Source organism: Electrona antarctica, assembly GCF_951216825.1.
Source record: "Electrona antarctica genome assembly, chromosome: 17".
NCBI lineage: Eukaryota > Metazoa > Chordata > Actinopteri > Myctophiformes > Myctophidae > Electrona > Electrona antarctica.
This window is the reverse complement of record NC_136798.1, coordinates 46,503,440-46,522,721: the sequence shown is the minus strand read 5'-3', so window position 1 is coordinate 46,522,721 and position 19,282 is coordinate 46,503,440. Positions and strand designations below refer to the sequence as shown.

General features: G+C 44.2%; 1 pseudogene across 1 annotated transcript; it reads left to right on the top strand.

The window, feature by feature from the left end:
• Positions 1 to 17,295, top strand: LOC306941166 (eukaryotic initiation factor 4A-I-like; annotated as a pseudogene). The gene is made up of 12 exons (XR_013792575.1): positions 1 to 338; positions 1,670 to 1,718; positions 2,077 to 2,184; positions 2,626 to 2,752; positions 3,236 to 3,394; positions 3,436 to 3,472; positions 4,234 to 4,340; positions 5,260 to 5,439; positions 5,507 to 5,637; positions 6,421 to 6,502; positions 8,381 to 8,456; positions 16,223 to 17,295. The product of XR_013792575.1 is annotated as a eukaryotic initiation factor 4A-I-like (transcript).
• The last annotated feature ends 1,987 nt before the right edge of the window (positions 17,296 to 19,282 follow it).

The following is a 19,282-nucleotide window of genomic DNA, read 5'->3' as shown; positions in this document are numbered from 1 at the left end:
CACTTCTTAAGCTGCGCGCAGCTTAAATTCTGAGTTTTTAGACAGCTGGTGGATGGAAAAGAAGCTCCACCTCCGCGGAAGACTTGAGCGGAGGAGAGCGTTTCCGGGATTCTGGCCGTCGCGCAAGAATTCAGCGGAGGTGGAGCTTAATTTCCATCCACCAGCTGTCTAAAAACTCAAGCTTTAAGCTGCGCGCAGCCGAGAACGTGCACAGCTCTTTCGACCGTGTGGCAGCACCTTGAGAATGACAGCTTAATTCTGTAGCAGAGACGCCATCCCGCCTGCTTGTCCTCCACCACCCATGTTGCCGTTTCCTTTGTTTGCCTTCATTTGTTTTGTGAGTTATTTTTTCTTTGGTTCTTTTGATTAAGTTATATTTTGTTATCTTTGTTTTGTGTTAATTCTGAGTTCTCATTAATTGACCCTTAGCATTTGTTTACCCTTTCATTAGTCAGCTCCTAAGTCCAATTCCATATTGTTATTCATTGTCCTGTTGTATCTCCTTATTTTAATGTTAAACCTTACTACTTCCATCCTGTAAGGGTGTTTAGTCATTATTTTGTGATCTCATTTATTGTATTTTTCTTAGGGCTAGCCTTGTACATCCTGAGGGGGGTGCATAGGCCTACTTAGTTTTAGACTAGTCATTGGTTAGACATGGGTTATGGTTAGGTTTAGGTGTGCTGCCCCGTGGGAGGTTAGGTTTAGGGTGAGGGTTTGAGATAAGTTGTAGTTGTAGGACTAACCAATGACTAGTCTAAACCAAAAACTGTCTAAACTAAGTACTGCACCCTCCTCGTGAGGTCAACCTTGCACATCATCATGCCACGTTCCTATGTCGCATATATCTTCATATCTTGCTCTCATTTCTACGATCCAGCACTATAAATATTACCTGTACTTCTTCTCCCCTGCTGCAACCGATGTTAGATGATTAACTCACACTTTTGTCCCCTCTTCATTCACTTGTGCTGCTTAAAGGGTAAGACAACTTTTTCTTTTTTTTTGTGTGTTGTTACCTTGCCATGGTGCAACTCCAAAAATAATTGCTCCAGTGATTTATAAATTGATAATTCAAAATAATGCTCCTCATTGACTTACTTTGTATGCTAAAACAGCTCTCAAAGTCACTCTTTACAGTTGATTCAGACAATATAGAGCATCACAAACCTTTTTCATAAAAATGTAAACTTGTTTTGTTTTGGATCCAGGTCTTCAAATAGTTTTTTATGAAAAAATAAAACCACATGAGTTTTGGTGATGCTCTATATTGTCTGAATCAACTTTGTCTATGTACTAAAAGAGTGATGTTGAGAGCTGATTTATTAAAGCGTACAATGTAAGTCATTAATGAGGGGCATATTTTTTTATTAATTTCTAATCACTGGAACATTTTTTGTTTTAAATTCTTGTCCACATTTGAGTTTCATCATGGCAAGGTAACTACACAACCCAAACCTCAAAAGTGGTCTTACGCTTTAAAAAGAGTTTCAACTCTGACCAAACATGTTGCCTAATCTAACCCAAGTATCTTGTTGTATGCATGTACTTCAGGAAATTGTAATATGATGATGCCAGATTGCATGTGTGGGATGCAAAGGAAGTAGACCAGAGATCCTGTAGCTATTGTATAATATATATAATCATGGCTCCCCTCTTGTGATTTCAGAGACCGAGACAATGGCCCCGAGGGCATGGATCCAGATGGAATCATTGAGGTATGTCCTGCCATATTTCTCTTAAACAATTTAACGTCGGTGAACAGTAGGCCTATATATATTTTTTTTTTTTATCCCCACTGCAATACTTGGGTAGACATTTCCTATGTTACCCAACCTGTTCAGACCTGAGGTTCATTCTACAAATGCCTTCTAAAACGATAGTTTGCACACTTCCCAGACTCCCAAAATGTCCTAAAATGGCAGATGTACAAGCTTGCAGCGTGTTGTGCCGTCATGCAAGATTGTACAGCTAAAATCTAAAATGGCACCGATGCTTTCCCGGTTTTAACTGATCGCTTCCCTTATTGACACTTGTTCTGATGTGTTCTTTCTCTGTTTGCCTTCTCTCTCGCAGAGCAACTGGAACCAGTGGACAGTTTTGATGAGATGAACCTGCGTGAGGATCTGCTCAGGGGGAATAAGCTGCTATCCAGCAGAGAGCCATTATCCCTTGTGTGCCAAGGTAAAGTGGCTTTAATTTCTTGCTAAAAAGAACAAGTTAGGACTTGGATCACGGTTGATACTGGTTATGTTTGGCAACCAAAAGAGGCTCTGGACACATTGCCATAAATTGAGGAACTGCTTTGTATTAGTACGAAGCATTGCAGATGAAATGTGACCCCTGCTACTGGGCAAGGCTGTGTCATGTCGTGTCACTAAGTCTTATATCTGGCAGCTCTGCGTGGTGAGACATGGCTGGTTCATGCAGTGGACACAAAACGATTACTATTTTAACCTACAGTACTCATGCTCCGAAAATACCCTAAAAGGTCACAGTGTGTCACATGTGCAGTGCGTTTATCTTATAGATCAGCCAATTTCAGCAAGTGACGCACTCTTACCGATTTATAAATCAGCCTTGAAACGTCAGACGGGTTATAGTGTCCTCACTGTCCCCATACAGGTTATGATGTGATTGCTCAGGCCCAGTCTGGGACGGGGAAGACATCTCCATCCTGCAGGAGATTGATGTGGAGCTCAAGGGCACACAGGCCCTGGTCCTGGCCCCTACCAGGGAGCTGGCTCAGCAGGTGAGTGTTGCTGGCACAAACGCTGAATCACAACAATTAGTTTTTCTATCCAACGTTCCCTCTCCTACCAGCTACTCGTGTTGGTATAGGACTGAATGTTCTTTGGTAGAGCGTCCCGTCTGCTCTCCACAGTGACAGGGCCTCACCGTCCCTACTCACGACTTAACAACAGACGACATGTTGAAACAAAATGCAACCCTTAAGTCGGCATCAAAATCGCCACCTTTTCTCTTATAGTGTTCCCTTGGCTTCACATGAACAAACGTTAAAGCACAAGGGCCTACAAGTGGTTGACATAATGGTGACCCAACTACTTCAAGACACATGATTGAGTGTGGGTGACTGTTCCTTTGGTCAGTCTCCCCCGCAGAGGATTATGTTCAGGCTTGTGGCATCCTGTTACAAGACTGTTGGCATTGTGGTGAATAAAGGTGCGAGAACATGGTGGTAACATCGAATCCGTCTTCCCTATAACTCCCACAGATCCAGAAGGTGATCCTGGCCCTACATGGGTACTGGCTGCCACACCTGTAACGGAGGGCCTAACGTCCGCAAAGAGGTGACGAAGCTTCAGGCCGAGGCCCCACACATCGTGGTTTGAACCCCGGACGTGTCTTCGACATGCTCAACCGCAAGTTCATAGTCTGGATTTTCGGTGATGAGGTGACCACCGCTCCGGTGGTGAGCTTACCACCGGAGCTGAAATAACATGGACCGGTGGTGAGTAAAAACAGAGAAGGGCTGGGGCGGTGGCGGTGATTTGCTCTTCACCGCGGCTCGTGACGTCATGTTGTATTTCGGTGGTCACCTAACCACCGAAAATCCAGACTATGTATGAGCCTTTAGTCTACTTGATTTGCTTTTACCTCATTACGAGTAGGTTGTAAATTTGGGGCATATTGTACAACCATTACACATAGTAGAAGAGATGTTGAATATTGGGTTACAGGCTTTAGTTTAGTCCGACAGAGTATGTACATCTGCATCCCATGGAGTGCGGAATAAGCTGTCAGGGACCCTAGCGTAGCGGTGTCCAAAATTCAGAAGCTAACCGACAACCTACCTCAAACGCAAGCACGGAACAGCGCATGTCCGACCGTTGTTTCCGCATGTCGGTCCGTTGTTGTGTCTAATCTGTGTGCATCCTGAATATTGGCTGTATAGTGATGATATCCATGCGTGTCAACTGACTCTGGATGTCACTGGTCTCCTGTGGGCGCCAGGTCAGTGTTCTGTTGGCCTGGACCGTCCCAGAGCACCGGTGCTTCAGAGCAATGATCAGAAACCTCATTTTCTGAATACAGCATCTATAGATTCTATAAAGATTAGTTGAACAGCAAGTAACAGTGGTGCAGACTTCTTTGGTATATCAAGGATTTATTTCAGGGTTGGCTGAAATATGGCATGTAGTAGTGGTTTAGGCTCAAGTAGATTGTTGAGTTGCGTGATTATCATTATGCGTTCCTTCCGTTACTCCCCAGCCTCGAAATGCATCAAGGTGTTCGTGCTGGATGAGGCTGAGATGTTGAGCAGAGGCTTCAAAGACCAGATCTACAAGAATTTCCAGAAATTAGGAAGCAACACGCAGGTATGTGGTGCAGAATGACAAATGATCTAGAGAGAATAATTACTTTTGACAAGAATCCACAATGCTAAGAAAAGCAGTTTATCCAAGGCTCCCTCTCCTCCCAGCTGCTGTGTTGGTGAAAGGACTGAATGTTCTTTGGTAGAGTGTCCTGTCTGCTCTCCACAGTGACGGGGCCTCACCGTCCCTACTCACGACTTAACAGCAGACGACATGATAAAACAAAATGCAACACTTTCAAAATTCAAGCGCCACTACGCTTTCTCTTGTAGTGTTCCCTTGACTTCACATTTGAAGACCAAGGGCCTACAACAAATGGTTGACGGTGACTTACTACTTCAAGACATGCAATTTGAGTGCAATTGGCAAGTCTAATATTTCACTGATTTGTCACATTTATTTGTTCAACATCTTTTGTTTACCCTAGGTCTGCTCCATCTATACATGATTATGCTTTGTGCCATCCCCCCCAAAAAGAGCGAATCTACAAGTGCTCAATGTTTAGCGCTGCAACACGTGAGCTTGTGGATTGGCTATATTTTAGATGCACAATACTGGCATTACGACAAAATACAAATCTGGGCAAAGTCGACTCTGGGTGTGAAAGGCATCATCTCAGCGGTGTCGGTTTTGCACCGGAAGCGCCCAGCCACGGTGACTTCTCATTGTGTCTCCTCAGCAGCACAACCTGGGTGAGGACAAGGTTAATTAAAAGAAGACGGGAAGCGAAGACTGTATGGTGGCCTCCATGTTGTTCCCTGGAAGGAAAGACATGCGCAATTGAGACCAAGGAAGCTGAACACGGAAGTGTTGGCTGCATATAGCCCATTGCGCATGTTTCTTTCCTTCCAGGGCGCAACATGGAGTCCATCGTACGGTCTTTGCCTCCTAACCTCTTTTAATTAACCTTGTCCTCACCCAGGTTGTGCTGCTGTCTCTGCCACCATGCTGTGTCTGCCTCCATGCTGTGTCTGCCACCATGCCCGCTGATGTGCTGGAGGTCACCAAGAAGCTCATGCGTGAGCCCGTCCACATCCTGGTGAAGAAAGAGGAGCTGACCCTGGAGGGTCTCCCGTCAGTTCTACATAAACTAGTACTTTTAGTACTTTAAGTACATTTTGATGCCGATACTTTTGTACTTCAATTCCGTACTTTTACTTGTAACAAAGTACTGGAAGCTGGACACGCTGTGTGACCTGTACGAGACCCTGACCGTCACCCAGGCAGTCATCTTCATCAACACCAGGAGGAAGGGCTCACCGAGAAGACTCACGCCAGGGACTTCACCGTCTCCGCCCTGGTAAGACTACTCACCATGGCGGGTTTATTTAGATCACTGGTTCCCAAACGTTCATGTCAAGGACCCCCAAATTGACACTACGTAGCACAATTTATATTGTAAAATCAATGTTAATTTGACTCGGAGTGTACAAATGGACCCCAATGGGTCTATTTGTTACACTCTCAGTTACAGACCCATAAGGGTCCATTTGGTTACAAACTGTCATTTAGCTGGGGACCCTCTGGAACTACCTCCAAGGACCCCTGGGGGTCCCCGGAGCCCACTTAAGAACCACTGATTTAGATCACTGGCGCCACGTCCGGAGTCCAAATGGAGCCTTATGGGTCTGTAACTTTATGTAAGCCACAGACCTAACGGAGTAAAATTAACTGAAGATGTGGGGAAGAGATGTGGGACAATCACTTGGATTGATGAATTTAGCTGATCAAATTAGCAGAAATGTTTTTGTTAACTCATTTAGATGTCTTTGTGCCCCCTGCCACTGGGCAAGGCAGTGGCCTACAGAGTCTTATATCTGGCAGGGGAAGAGACAAAGCAGTCCATTTTAATCCCAGTCAGCTCTGCTCAGTGAGACAAGGCTGGTTCATGCAGTGGACACAACAATTTGTTTTTTCACGACCCCATGTTCTTAGCAGAAGGATGCAATCGTCACACTTTTTTTTTTTTTTTTTTTTTTTTTAAACAAATGTTGCTCTGTGGCGGTGTCTTCTGTTTTAAAGGCTCTTGTGGTGCATACTTGATCTGAATGGCGCTTCTCTTCCTCCCTCTGTTGTCTTGTAGTACGGAGACATGGACCAGAAGGAGAGAGATGTTATGAGGGAGTTCCGCTCCGGGTCCAGTCCTCATCACCACTGACCTTCTGGTACATAAACTATCCCCTGTGGGCACACCTTTTTGTAGAGTGGTTGTAAATACAGATTTCTTGTAATGAATGGGCGGGCTATTTGGGGAACTCTGCTTGGCAGAAGTTGGCATAGTTGGATGTTTTTGTTCAAATCGATAAATGACAACCAGAAGTTCTCGGTGACAGTCTGTGGTGGAAGGTTTGCACCAAGTCGGGAACGTTGATGCAGACACACCCAGCTTATCTTTCCTGTTATGCAGAGCATTGACTTTAAATGGTGCATTTATATAGCGCCTTTATCCAACGCGCTTTTACATAGTGCATCAATTCATACCGATTGCGGCGGAAACCATGCAAGGCACCAACCGGAACATCAGGAGCAATGCCTGACAAAAATGATGCATTTCCAAATCCCATTTTCAGCAGACTGCGTCGTTTTGATCCAGTGCCATCATGCCAACGCTTTGGCTCCCAAGCAGTGTTTTTGGCAGCAAGTTTTAGTCATAGTCTCTTAACGTTTTCATTTAGTTTCAGTCACATTTTAGTCACCTGGAATGTCTTGGTGTTAGTTTAGTTTTAGTCGACTACATCTACGGTTGATTTAGTCGACTAAAATGTATTTTGGCGGGCCTCGATGCCGTCGTAATGGCTGATTTTAGGTTTGCTGAAAATAGCCGATCTACAAGCTAACAACGCGCCGCAGCACGACGCGTTGTGAGCTTGTAGATTGCTATTTTCAGCATGCAACCAAGTGTACAATGACTTATAATGGATCTCTTGTCCACTAGTCCCTTCCTAACATTTTAGTCTAGTTTTTATTTATTGACGAAATTGTCGCTATATTTAGTTTTAGTCATCATAGCTTAGTTTTCATTTAGTTTCTATTTAGTTTTTGTCAGTAAAAAAAGGTAGTCGACGAACATTTTTCGTTTCAGTCTACTAAATCAACACTGCACCCAAGCATGAATTCCATGTGTCTCTCCAAGGCTCCCTCTCCTCCCAGCTGCTGTGTTGGTGAAAGGACTGAATGTTCTTTGGTAGAGTGTCCCGTCTGCTCTCCACAGTGACAGGGCCTCACCGTCCCTACTCACGACTTAACAGCAGACTACAAGAATGCTATTTAAATAAACTCACAATGTCTTAGTTTTTACACTGCCATTCTAGAGGGTGAGGTTATCGTTTTACTGATGCCAACGGCACAAAGTGATGGCTGTACTGCAGCGAGGATAAAGCATTTTGATTTTAGTGCTTCTGTCGGGTACAGGCTTTAGTTTAGACATACTGTTAGTGTTGGTCTGACTGTCATTAGACAACCGACCTCAAACGCTAACCGCAAGCATGGAGCAGCGCATGTCCGACCGTTGTTTCCGCATGTCGGTCTGTTGGTGTGTCTAATCTGCGTGTGCATCCCTTTCTGCCATCTACTGTACACCCCAGTAAGCTGTTGATGTGTAAAAGTAACGGCCAACGCACAGGTGTTCTTTCTTGCAGCGTGTCATTTTTAAAGCTTTGTTTATTGCATTTTGTTAACAGTAGGTTTTAGATATGTACATATTCAATGAATGCTTGTCATTGAATTGATTCATAAATGTATCCCTTTGATCCCAAATGCGGAACCAAAAATGGAAACTTGAATATGCACAGCAGCAAGCTGAACCATGTAGATGTTAATAATCAGCTGGACGGCACTCCCGTCAAAAACGACACCCTGGTGACAATTAATGCACCACACCTGACCTCATGCAACACTCTGAAGAGTTTATCATCTGTACATATGGGAAGAAAAGTCTCCATACCTCCCAGAATGTGTTGGTGGAGCCACTCAAGGGCAGTCAAAATACAGGATCTAGTGTCGGCATGTTTGTCGGTGACTAATGACCGTTCTTGTGTCCTCAGGCCAGAGTTATCGATGTCCAGCAGGTTTCCCTGGTCCTCAACTACGACCTGCCCACCAACAGAACTACATCCACAGGTGAGCACTTTAAAACCTAGTCTAGCCGAGGCGGACCATCACATCTCTGCCTACAGGCGATGCCTTTGTACATCTAAAGTCAATGTATCGGCTGCCAACAAACCTACGCCCACTGTTCTAGAAAGTGAATTGTATCACACGCTCTCCTAAAAGTCTATTCATTTGTTCTGCGATGGCAGTTTCGGTGTTTTGCACATTTCTGCTTGACTAGCTATGTTAGACTATACTTTCCCTAAGTCTGGCACGTCTCGCAGGCAAACTAATATACATCCTCAAACGTGTCGCAAATGCGTTGGTCATTTACCAATTAAGATGTATCTTTTGGCCCCCTGCCACTGGGCAAGGCAGTGGCCCACAGTGTCAGTCTTATATCTGGCAGGGGAAGAGACAATTAGACAAAGCAGTCCATTTTAATCCCAGACAACTCTGCTCAGTGAGAAACAAGGCTGGTTCATGCAGTGGACAACTATTTGTTTTGAACAGTATTTTCTTTTTTTTTATCCCGACTGCAATACTTGGATAAACATTTCCTATGTTACCCAACCCGTTCAGACCTGAGGTTCATTCCACCAATGTCTTCTAAAACAGTTTGCACACTTCCCAGACTCTCCCAAAATGTTCTTAAATGGCAGATGTACAAGCTTGCAGTGCGTTGTGCCACCATGCAAGATTGTACAGCTAAAATCTAAAATGGCACCGATGCTTTCCTGGTTTTAACTGATCGCTTCCCTTATTGACACTTGTTCTGATGTGTTCTTTCTCTGTTTGCGTTCTCTCTCTCTCTGCCGGAACCAGATCGTGGACAGTTTTGATGAGATGAACCTGTGTGAGGATCTGCTCAGGGGAATCTATGCCTATGGTTTTGAGAAGCCCTCTGGTATCCAGCAGAGAGCCAGTATCCCTTGTGTCAAGGGAAAGTGGGTTTAATTTCTTGCTAAAAAGAACAAGTTAGGACTTGGATCACGGTTGATACTGGTTATGTTTGGCAACCAAAAGAGGCTCTGGACACATTGCCATAAATTGAGGCACTGCTTTGTATTAGTACGAAGCATTGCATCTAGAGATGAAATGTGACCCTTGCTACTGGGCAAGGCTGTGTCATGTCGTGTCACTAAGTCTTATATCTGGCAGCTCTGCGTGGTGAGACATGGCTGGTTCATGCAGTGGACACAAAACTATTACTATTTTAACCTACAGTACTCATGCTCCGAAAATACCCTAAAAGGTCACAGTGTGTCACATGTGCAGTGCGTTTATCTTATAGATCAGCCAATTTCAGCAAGTGACGCACTCTTACCGATTTATAAATCAGCCTTGAAACGTCAGACGGTTATAGTGTCCTCACTGTCCCCATACAGGTTATGATGTGATTGCTCAGGCCCAGTCTGGGACGGGGAAGACATCTCCATCCTGCAGGAGATTGATGTGGAGCTCAAGGGCACACAGGCCCTGATCCTGGCCCCTACCAGGGAGCTGGCTCAGCAGGTGAGTGTTGCTGGCACAAACGCTGACTCACAACAAGTAGTTTATCTAGCCAAGGTTCCCTCTCCTACCAGCTGCTTGTGTTGGTATAGGACTGAATGTTCTTTGGTAGAGCGTCCCTTCTGCTCTCCACAGTGACAGGGCCTCACCGTCCCTACTCACGACTTAACAACAGACGACATGTTGAAACAAAATGCAACCATTAAGTCGGCGTCAAAATCGCCACCTTTTCTCTTGTAGTGTTCCCTTGGCTTCACATGAACAAACTTTGAAGCACAAGGTCGTACAAGTGGTTGACATAATGGTGATCGAACTACTTCAAGACACATGATTGAGTGCGGGTGACTGTTCCTTTGGTCAGTCGCCCCCGCAGAGGATTATGTTCAGGCTTGTGGCATCCTGTTACAAGACGGGTGGCATTGTGGTGAATAAAGGTGCGAGAACATGGTGGTAACATCGAATCCGTCTTCCCTATAACTCCCACAGATCCAGAAGGTGATCCTGGCCCTACATGGGTACTGGCTGCCACACCTGTAACGGAGGGCCTAACGTCCGCAAAGAGGTGACGAAGCTTCAGGCCGAGGCCCCACACATCGTGGTTTGAACCCCCGGACGTGTCTTCGACATGCTCAACCGCAAGTTCATAGTCTGGATTTTCGGTGATGAGGTGACCACCGCTCCGGTGGTGAGCTTACCACCGGAGCTGAAATAACATGGAGGGGCTGGGGCAGTGGCTTGCTCTTCACCGCGGCTCGTGACGTCATGTTGTATTTTGGTGGTCACCTAACCACCGAAAATCCAGACTATGTATGAGCCTTTAGTCTACTTGATTTGCTTTTACCTTATTACGAGTAGGTTGTAAATTTGGGGCATATTGTACAACCATTAGACATAGTAGAAGAGATGTTGAATATTGGGTTACAGGCTTTAGTTTAGTCCGACTGTCATTAGAACGACAACTAGCCCCTTTCGGAACCCTCGGTTAGCTTTTATGAATTTGACACCGCTACCCTAGGGTCCCTGACGGCTTATTCCGCCCTCCATGGGATGCAGATGTACATACTCTCTGTTCACGAAGAGCTGCGGCGCCGCTTGAGTGTTGATGAGATGTTTCAAAGATGCATAACACAGCTATAGGAGACAACGGAAACGTGTACTTAACCGCCGATGCCGTTTTTAATCTTTTTTTGAAATGTCTCTTCCTTGAGTTCCTTGTTGACTTCCCATTGTACCGCCGCCCGAGCGGCGACTTTTTTTTGATTGAATATTTTATTAGGCAACATACAAATGCAAACAGCACAATGTACAGTCAGGCATTTTTTTTGTCCGAAAAAGGATTACACCGAAGAAAGACCTTGCGGCCTTGTTTCCCTTCGGGTCCCATCCACTCACACATGACATGAAAAATAATTTAACACAGTAACAACAGTTGATATAACAGCATATCAATTTCCTCTAAACATGAAATATACAGTATGCATAGGTTGGGGCTGAAGTTAATCGGAAGGGGATTATTAGTATAAAGAGGCTGGGGCGATCACCTCCTCTCCCTTTGACCTGCTGATAGGTGAATTTTTAGGCCTGTCTTGAAGGAAGCCAGAGATTTGTTTGTTTTGAGAGATGGGGGGAGGGCATTCCACACCTGGGTAGCAGTGCTTTGAAAGGTGAATTTGCCCATATTTGTTTTATAAATGGGTGGCACCAGATCGTTGTTCACGCTCCCTCTAGTATTATGGCTGTGGGTATTGCTCACTTTTATAAAGTAATTAGTCAAGTAAGTGGGTACTGAGGGCATGGAGGGTAAAGTTGCATTTACAATTTTGAATGTCAGGCTCATCTTCAACTGCTTGACTCTGTCTTCCACCCTGAGCCAGCCTATGCTGTCAAAATGCTCCGCATATAGGTGGGTCATGGGCCCTAGGTGAATAAGAAGTCGGATTAGTTTGTTTTGGGAAGTTTGAAGCTTGGTTTTCTGTGCCATTGATATGTTAGAGAACCAGGACATACAAGCATAGTCAAAAATGGGCAGTATGAGGGCTCCAGCTAAGGTCCTGAGGGCCCTTTTGTTAATAAAGGAGGAGATTCTGCCCAAGAATCTTGCCCTCTGGTTTACTCTTTTGATCGCCCTTGTTGCCATGCTATCCCCTGTCAGTTTATTGTCAAGGATACATCCTGGATATGTGACCTCTTCTTTGCTGGAGATTATTATGTCATCGACTCGGACCTTAAAATCATTTACATTTGTCCTACTCAGGGAATGGTTGGACCCAAAAAGGATGGATTCCGTTTTACCGAGGTGCAATGAGAGTTTGTTGTCTGTGAGCCAGGTTCGGATTTTGGTGAGTTCTATACTTAGGGCTTCCTCAACCTGCGCTTTGTTTTCTCCCGATATCAGGAGTGCTGAGTCGTCGGCAAACAAGAACAGCATACAGTTACATGCGGCGCTCATGTCGTTTATGTATAGTAGGAAGAGTAATGGCCCTAATATGCTTCCTTGGGGAACCCCACAGTTCACTGGGAGGGGGGAGGACATGGTTCCATTGATGTCAACCATTTGTTCTCTACCTTCAAGGTAGGACCTCATCCAACATAAAGAAGTACTATCAAAGCCAGTCGCCTTCAGCTTGTCCAGTAGGATTGAATGATTGACCGTATCGAATGCCTTTTGAAGGTCCAGCATGACCATCCCACAGTATTTACCCGCGTCTACCTCATGTTTGATGTAGTCGTTCAAATATAATAGGCATGTGTCAGTGGAGTGTGATGTTCTGAAACCAGATTGGAATTCGAACAGCAGATTGCATTCGCTTAAGTAGCTGCTAATTTGTTCATAAATTATTCTCTCTATGATTTTAGACATTGAACACAAGATAGAGACAGGGCGGTAGTTTCCCGTGTCTAATTTACTTCCCTTTTTGAACAGGGAGATTACTCGCGCCATTTTAAGTTCCTGAGGAACGTGGCTTTGACTGATGGATAGGTTTGAAATGTGGGTTATTATAGGAGCTATAGAGACAGCAGCGTCTCTGAGGAATCTGGTTGGTAAATTGTCATGACCGGTGGCCTTGTTTGGCTGAAGGGCGACTAGTTTTTTTTTTAGCACCTCTTCATTTGTTACTGGTTTGAATGAGAATGTCGTTTATAGCTCCTAGTTTTGCGTACTGTGATTTAATGTGATCAGAACCGTACAGGCCAGAATGCGGGGGGAGTTTATTTACTAACTGTGTGGCAATATTGGTGAAGAAATGATTGCAACAGTTTGCTACCAGCAATTTGTCAGTGATAAGGGAACCGCTTGAAATTATACAAACATTTGACGATTTCGTTTGAAGTTTGTTGCTGCAACCAAGTTTGTTTAGAGCCTCCCATAATTTTTCTGGATGTTTGTTTGATTCAATATTATCATTAATGAAGTCTTTTTTGGTGTTTGTGATTAATCTCTTTAGCTGGCTAGCTGCACGTCCTAGTTACTGCCTCTGATTGGCCGACCACGTGAATGCAGGATGTTTATAATGCTGTTGCGTCGTGGGAGGCGGGACATGGGAAGTGAGGAAGAGAGAATTTCAGAGATTAAAAATACTTAACGCCATCGACGGTTAATGTGGTTTCGTACGCGTTTCCGTTGTCTCCTATAGCTGTGTTATGCATCTTTGAAACATCTCACCAACACTCAAGTGGCGCCACGGCTCTCCGTGAACAGTATGTACATCTGCATCCCATGGAGTGCGGAATAAGCTGTCAGGGACCCTAGGGTAGCGGTGTCCAAAATTCAGAAGCTAACCGACAACCTACCTCAAACCCTAAACGCAAGCACGGAACAGCGCATGTCCGACCGTTGTTTCCGCATGTCGGTCCGTTGTTGTGTCTAATCTGTGTGCATCCTGAATATTGGCTGTATAGTGATGATATCCATGCGTGTCAACTGACTCTGGATGTCACTGGTCTCCTGTGGGTGCCAGGTCAGTGTTCTGTTGGCCTGGACCGTCCCAGAGCACCGGTGCTTCAGAGCAATGATCAGAAACCTCATTTTCTGAATACAGCATCTATAGATTCTATAAAGATTAGTTGAACAGCAAGTAACAGTGGTGCAGACTTCTTTGGTATATCAAGGATTTCTTTCAGGGTTGGCTGAAATATGGCATGTAGTAGTGGTTTAGGCTCAAGTAGATTGTTGAGTTGCGTGATTATCATTATGCGTTCCTTCTGTTACTCCCCAGCCTCGAAATGCATCAAGGTGTTCGTGCTGGATGAGGCTGAGATGTTGAGCAGAGGCTTCAAAGACCAGATCTACAAGAATTTCCAGAAATTGGGAAGCAACACGCAGGTATGTGGTGCAGAATGATAAATGATCTAGAGAGAATAATTACTTTTGACAAGAATCCACAATGCTAAGAAAAACAGTTTATCCAAGGTTCCCTCTCCTCCCAGCTGCTGTGTTGGTGAAAGGACTGAATGTTCTTTGGTAGAGTGTCCTGTCTGCTCTCCACAGTGACGGGGCCTCACCGTCCCTACTCACGACTTAACAGCAGACATGATAAAACAAAATGCAACACTTTCAAAATTCAAGCGCCACTACCCTTTCTCTTGTAGTGTTCCCTTGACTTGAAGACCAAGGGCCTACAACAAATGGTTGACGGTGACTTACTACTTCAAGACATGCAATTTTAGTGCAATTGGCAAGTCTAATATTTCACTGATTTGTTTTTTCCAACATCTTTTGTTTACCCTAGGTCTGCTCCATCTATACATACTTTGTGCCACCCCCCCCCCCCCCCCCCAAAAAGAGCGAATCTACAAGTGCTCAATGTTTAGCGCTGCAACACGTGAGCTTGTGGATTGGCTATATTTTAGATGCACAATACTGGCATTACGACAAAATACAACTCTGGGTGTTAAAGGCATCATCTCAGCGGTGTCGGTTTTGCACCGGAAGCGCCCAGCCACGGTGACTTCTCATTGTGTCTCCTCACCCAAGGACTATTAAAAGAGGACAGGAAGCGAAGACCGTATGGTGGCCTCCATGTTGTTCCCTGGAAGGAAAGAAACATGCGCAATTGAGACCAAGGAAGCTGAACGCGGAAGTGTTGGCTGCATCTACGTAGCCCATTGCGCATGTTTCTTTCCTTCCAGGGCGCAACTTGGAGTCCACCGTACGGTCTTCGCCTCCTAACCTCTTTTAATTAACCTTGTCTCTCCTAAAAGTCTTCATTGGTTCTGTGATGGCAGTTTCGGTGTTTTGCACATTTCTGCTTGACTAGCTGTGAGACTATACTTTCCCTAATTCGTCGCGCAGGCAAACTAATATACATCCTCAAACGTGTCGCAAGCATTTAACTTAGGACTTGTCAGCAAATCATTGACAGACCCAATGATCATTTACCAATTAAGATGTATCTTTTGGCCCCCTGCCACTGGGCAAGGCAGTGGCCCACATTGTCACAGAGTCTTATATCTGGCAGGGGAAGAGACAAAGCAGTCCATTTTAATCCCAGTCAACTCTGCTCAGTGAGACACAAGGCTGGTTCATGCAGTGGACACAACTATTTGTTCTAGTGTTGATAATTGCTTACAGGCGTAGTTCACCCCAACATGTCTTACTTTCTATCGATTTCACACCCTGTGAAGCCTTGAATTAATGTGTCAAGTTCCTGGGTAATCCGACCGGGTCATCGCTCTATAGCAGGGGTTCTCAACCCGTGGGTCGAGACCCCGGGGGGGGGGGGGGGGGGGGGGGGGGCGGGGCAAATTATGTTGGGTGTCCCCAAATTATTTATATATATATATAAAAATTGCAACTGAATGTGTACTATATGTATACACTTAATTTCCATTTTCCAGCCATAGTACATGCATACATACCTTCCCTAACGATTATAACTAGTTTCAGTATTTATTTATAGTGTATTGTCTCTATTATTAAGTTTATTGTAGCAGTCAATATACAGTATATTGGGGGTCAGGAGGGGGGCGGGGGTCCCGAGACATTGCCAAAGCGTTTCCGTTGAGAACCCCTGCTCTCTAGGAGACGACGCTGAGTTATTGGCTTAAGAATATGGCAAAAATCCTTTAATTCAAGGCTTCATGGGAATAATGATGGAAAATAACACATGTTTTGGGTGAACTACGTGTTATGTAGGGGTTTACCGAAGCCTAAAGTTTGTAGCTTTACCATGTGGTGAAGTAGTTGGTTGATACTAACGTTGACACTGAGCCCACTCGTCCACCATACTGTACACTTCATCAAATGCTAATCCTGCATCCTCCTCCTCCTCTTCTCCACTCAGGATAGGGCGCGGCGGTCGTTTCGGCAGGAAGGGCGTCGCCATTAACATGTTCACAGAGGACGAGTCCGACAAGCGCACCCTGCGAGACATCGAGACCTTCTACAACACCACGGTGGAGGAGATTCCCATGAATGTCGCCGATCTCATCTTAAAGAAGAGAGAAACAAGACATGATTCATTCTGAATAATAACCAGCATCTTCTGAATAATAACCAGCATCTTCCGTATCTATGTGTGTTTAATATAAGGTTTAAAGGTTAGCATTTTTAGGAGCCTTTTCAGGCTGTGATCAACCACATTGATCACAGGCAAAGGGTTTCTTCCCTGTGTGTATTCTGTTGTGTGCTACAAGGTCATCTTTATGGCGGAAGCTTTTACCACACTGATCACAGCTGTGAGGCCTCTCTCCAGTATGGCTGTGCTTCTCTTCTCCAGTGTGAATTCTCTGGTGTGTTTGCGGGTCAGAACATGCGCTGAAGCTCTTCCCGGGCCGACCGCGAGAGGGATGTTTGGGTTTCACCGGGGGCGGTGCCGAAGAGTTATCTGAGAAAACAAAACATTAACAGAGGAATTATCAACATGGGGTCCCCGGACCCTGAGATCCATCATATGAGAAGGGATGCATGCATAGCAAGTGTTACCAAACTTTGTAGGAGCCATGAATTGGATCATTGTGATGTTGATTGATTATACTTTGGTCAATGAAATGAATGGGCTGTCGCTGGTGTTAATGTGATTGATTGATTGTGTGGGTTGCTTTATTTTACTTTATTTACGTTGATCGCTGTGATTATCTTGATTTATGTTAACACCCTTATGAGTTACATTTCACTGCTTTAATAAATCCCTTAAACGCATTATTTGGACCAAACAAATTCCTTTTGTTTGTGGCGCGGAGCGCGTCTGACAACACGGCCCATACGATGTGCCTGTCGGCGACTTATTTATAATTTAATCTCCTCGCTTTATTAACTTAATTGATCAAACTTTAGACATGTACCTATTCTGTGTAACTTGATCACTGGTATCAGGTTACACACTGTTTGCAGGTCAGAACATGCGCCGAAGCTCTTCCCGTGCTGACAAAATAATGACAGGAATTATAAATATGTAACATGACATGCATTTATATACCGTAGTCATTTCATTTGCAACAAATAAACACTGCCTTTTATTTATTATGCAATTTATTCATGGTATTGTAAGCGTACGTTTGTTTTGTCAGCTAATGAGCATCCTGTAGCTCAGTGGTTTTCAACCAGTGGCCCTTGAGGAGGTTCCAGGTGGTCCCCATGCAGCTAAATGACAGAGTTGGTAACCAAATGGACCCTTATAGATCTTTAACTCTTGAGAGCGTGAAATGGACCCCTACCATGTTCCCAACCAAATTGTGAATACAAATTGTTTACAAAATATTATCCAACGACAACAATATTCGGTAACCCTTCATTTTACGGTACGGTAATTACCAGGTAATTACCTGGTAATAATAGGTAAGTACCTGGTATTACCTGGTAACAACCAGGTAGTAGTTATAAGTATTTACCCATTAATTACCTGGTAATTACATGGTAACTTCCAGATACATTACTCAGTAATTACCAAGTATTACCCAGTATGTATAGCTATTTACTGTATAATCTCCTGGTAATTATATGGAACTTACCATGGTAAATGACACACTGGTTGCCAGGTAATTACCAAGTATTTTCCTGACAATTACCAGGTATTTATACGTTTTTAGTATGTAATTACCAGCTAACTACCCGGTATTTATAAGTATTTACTCTGCAACCAGGCACGATACCCTGGTTGCAGGTACTATAGGTATGTAGGTACTATAGGTATACCAAGTATTTTCAACAACTACCAGGTATTTACTCTGCTACCAGGCAAGTTACCCAGTAGGTACTAGGTCATTACCAAGTATTTTCCTGACAACTACCAGGTAATAACATGGTAACTGTATTCACTGTGTTTACATGGGTACTACCCATGAAACACGTGGGTAGTAGCCTACCAGGAAATGACCAGTTGTTACTAGGTCATTTCCTGACAACTACCATGTAATTACCTGATAGGTAACCAGTAAGGAAGGAGGAACTGTACTGTAAAAGGAAGCGTGCTCTATTTCCATGATATTACCATGTACCTACCTGGCAATTGTAGATTATAATCCTCCCCATTACCCATCAGGGTGTATTATTATTTTTTTTTTAAAGATATTTTTTTGCGGCTTACGCCTTTTATTGGTTTTTGAAGGGACAGACAGTAGGCTGACAGGAAACGGGAGAGAGATGGGGGAAGACATGCAGTAAAGGCCGTGTCGGGCTCGGGAGTCGAACCCGCGGCACACTGCGACTGGATTACCAGTCGGGTGCCCAGACGGTTACGCCACCGCCTGGGCCCATCAGCGTGTATTCTGAATTTTGAACTGGCAATAACTGTTAATTACCAGGTATTTACTGTGAAAATTAACAGGTAAAACCAAGCAAGTTACCGTGTAAGAAAGGTGGAATTGTACTGTGAAAGGAAGCGTGGTTTGTTACAGTGAAAGTACAGCGTAATATTATGGAAACAAACCACGCTTCCTTTCACAGTACAGTTCCACCTTTCTTACACGGTAACTTGCAAGGTTTTACCTGTTAATTTACACAGTAAATACCTGGTAATTAACAGTTATTGCCATGGGTAGTACCCAGGTAAACGTATTCTTTGTATTTAGAACTTTGAACTTTGAATTTTGAACTGGCAATAACTGTTAATTACCAAGTATTTACTGTGTAAATTAACAGGTAAAACCAAGCAAGTTAACGTGTAAGAAAGGTGGAACTGTACTGTGAAAGGAAGCGTGGTTTGTTTCCATAATATTACCCTGTACTTTCACTGTAACAAACCACGCTTCCTTTCACAGTACAGTTCCACCTTTCTTATACGGTAACTTGCAAGGTTTTACCTGTTAATTTACACAGTAAATACCTGGTAATTAACAGTTATTGCCATGGGTAGTACCCATGTAAACGTATTTTTTGTATTTTGAACTTTGAACTTTGAATTTTG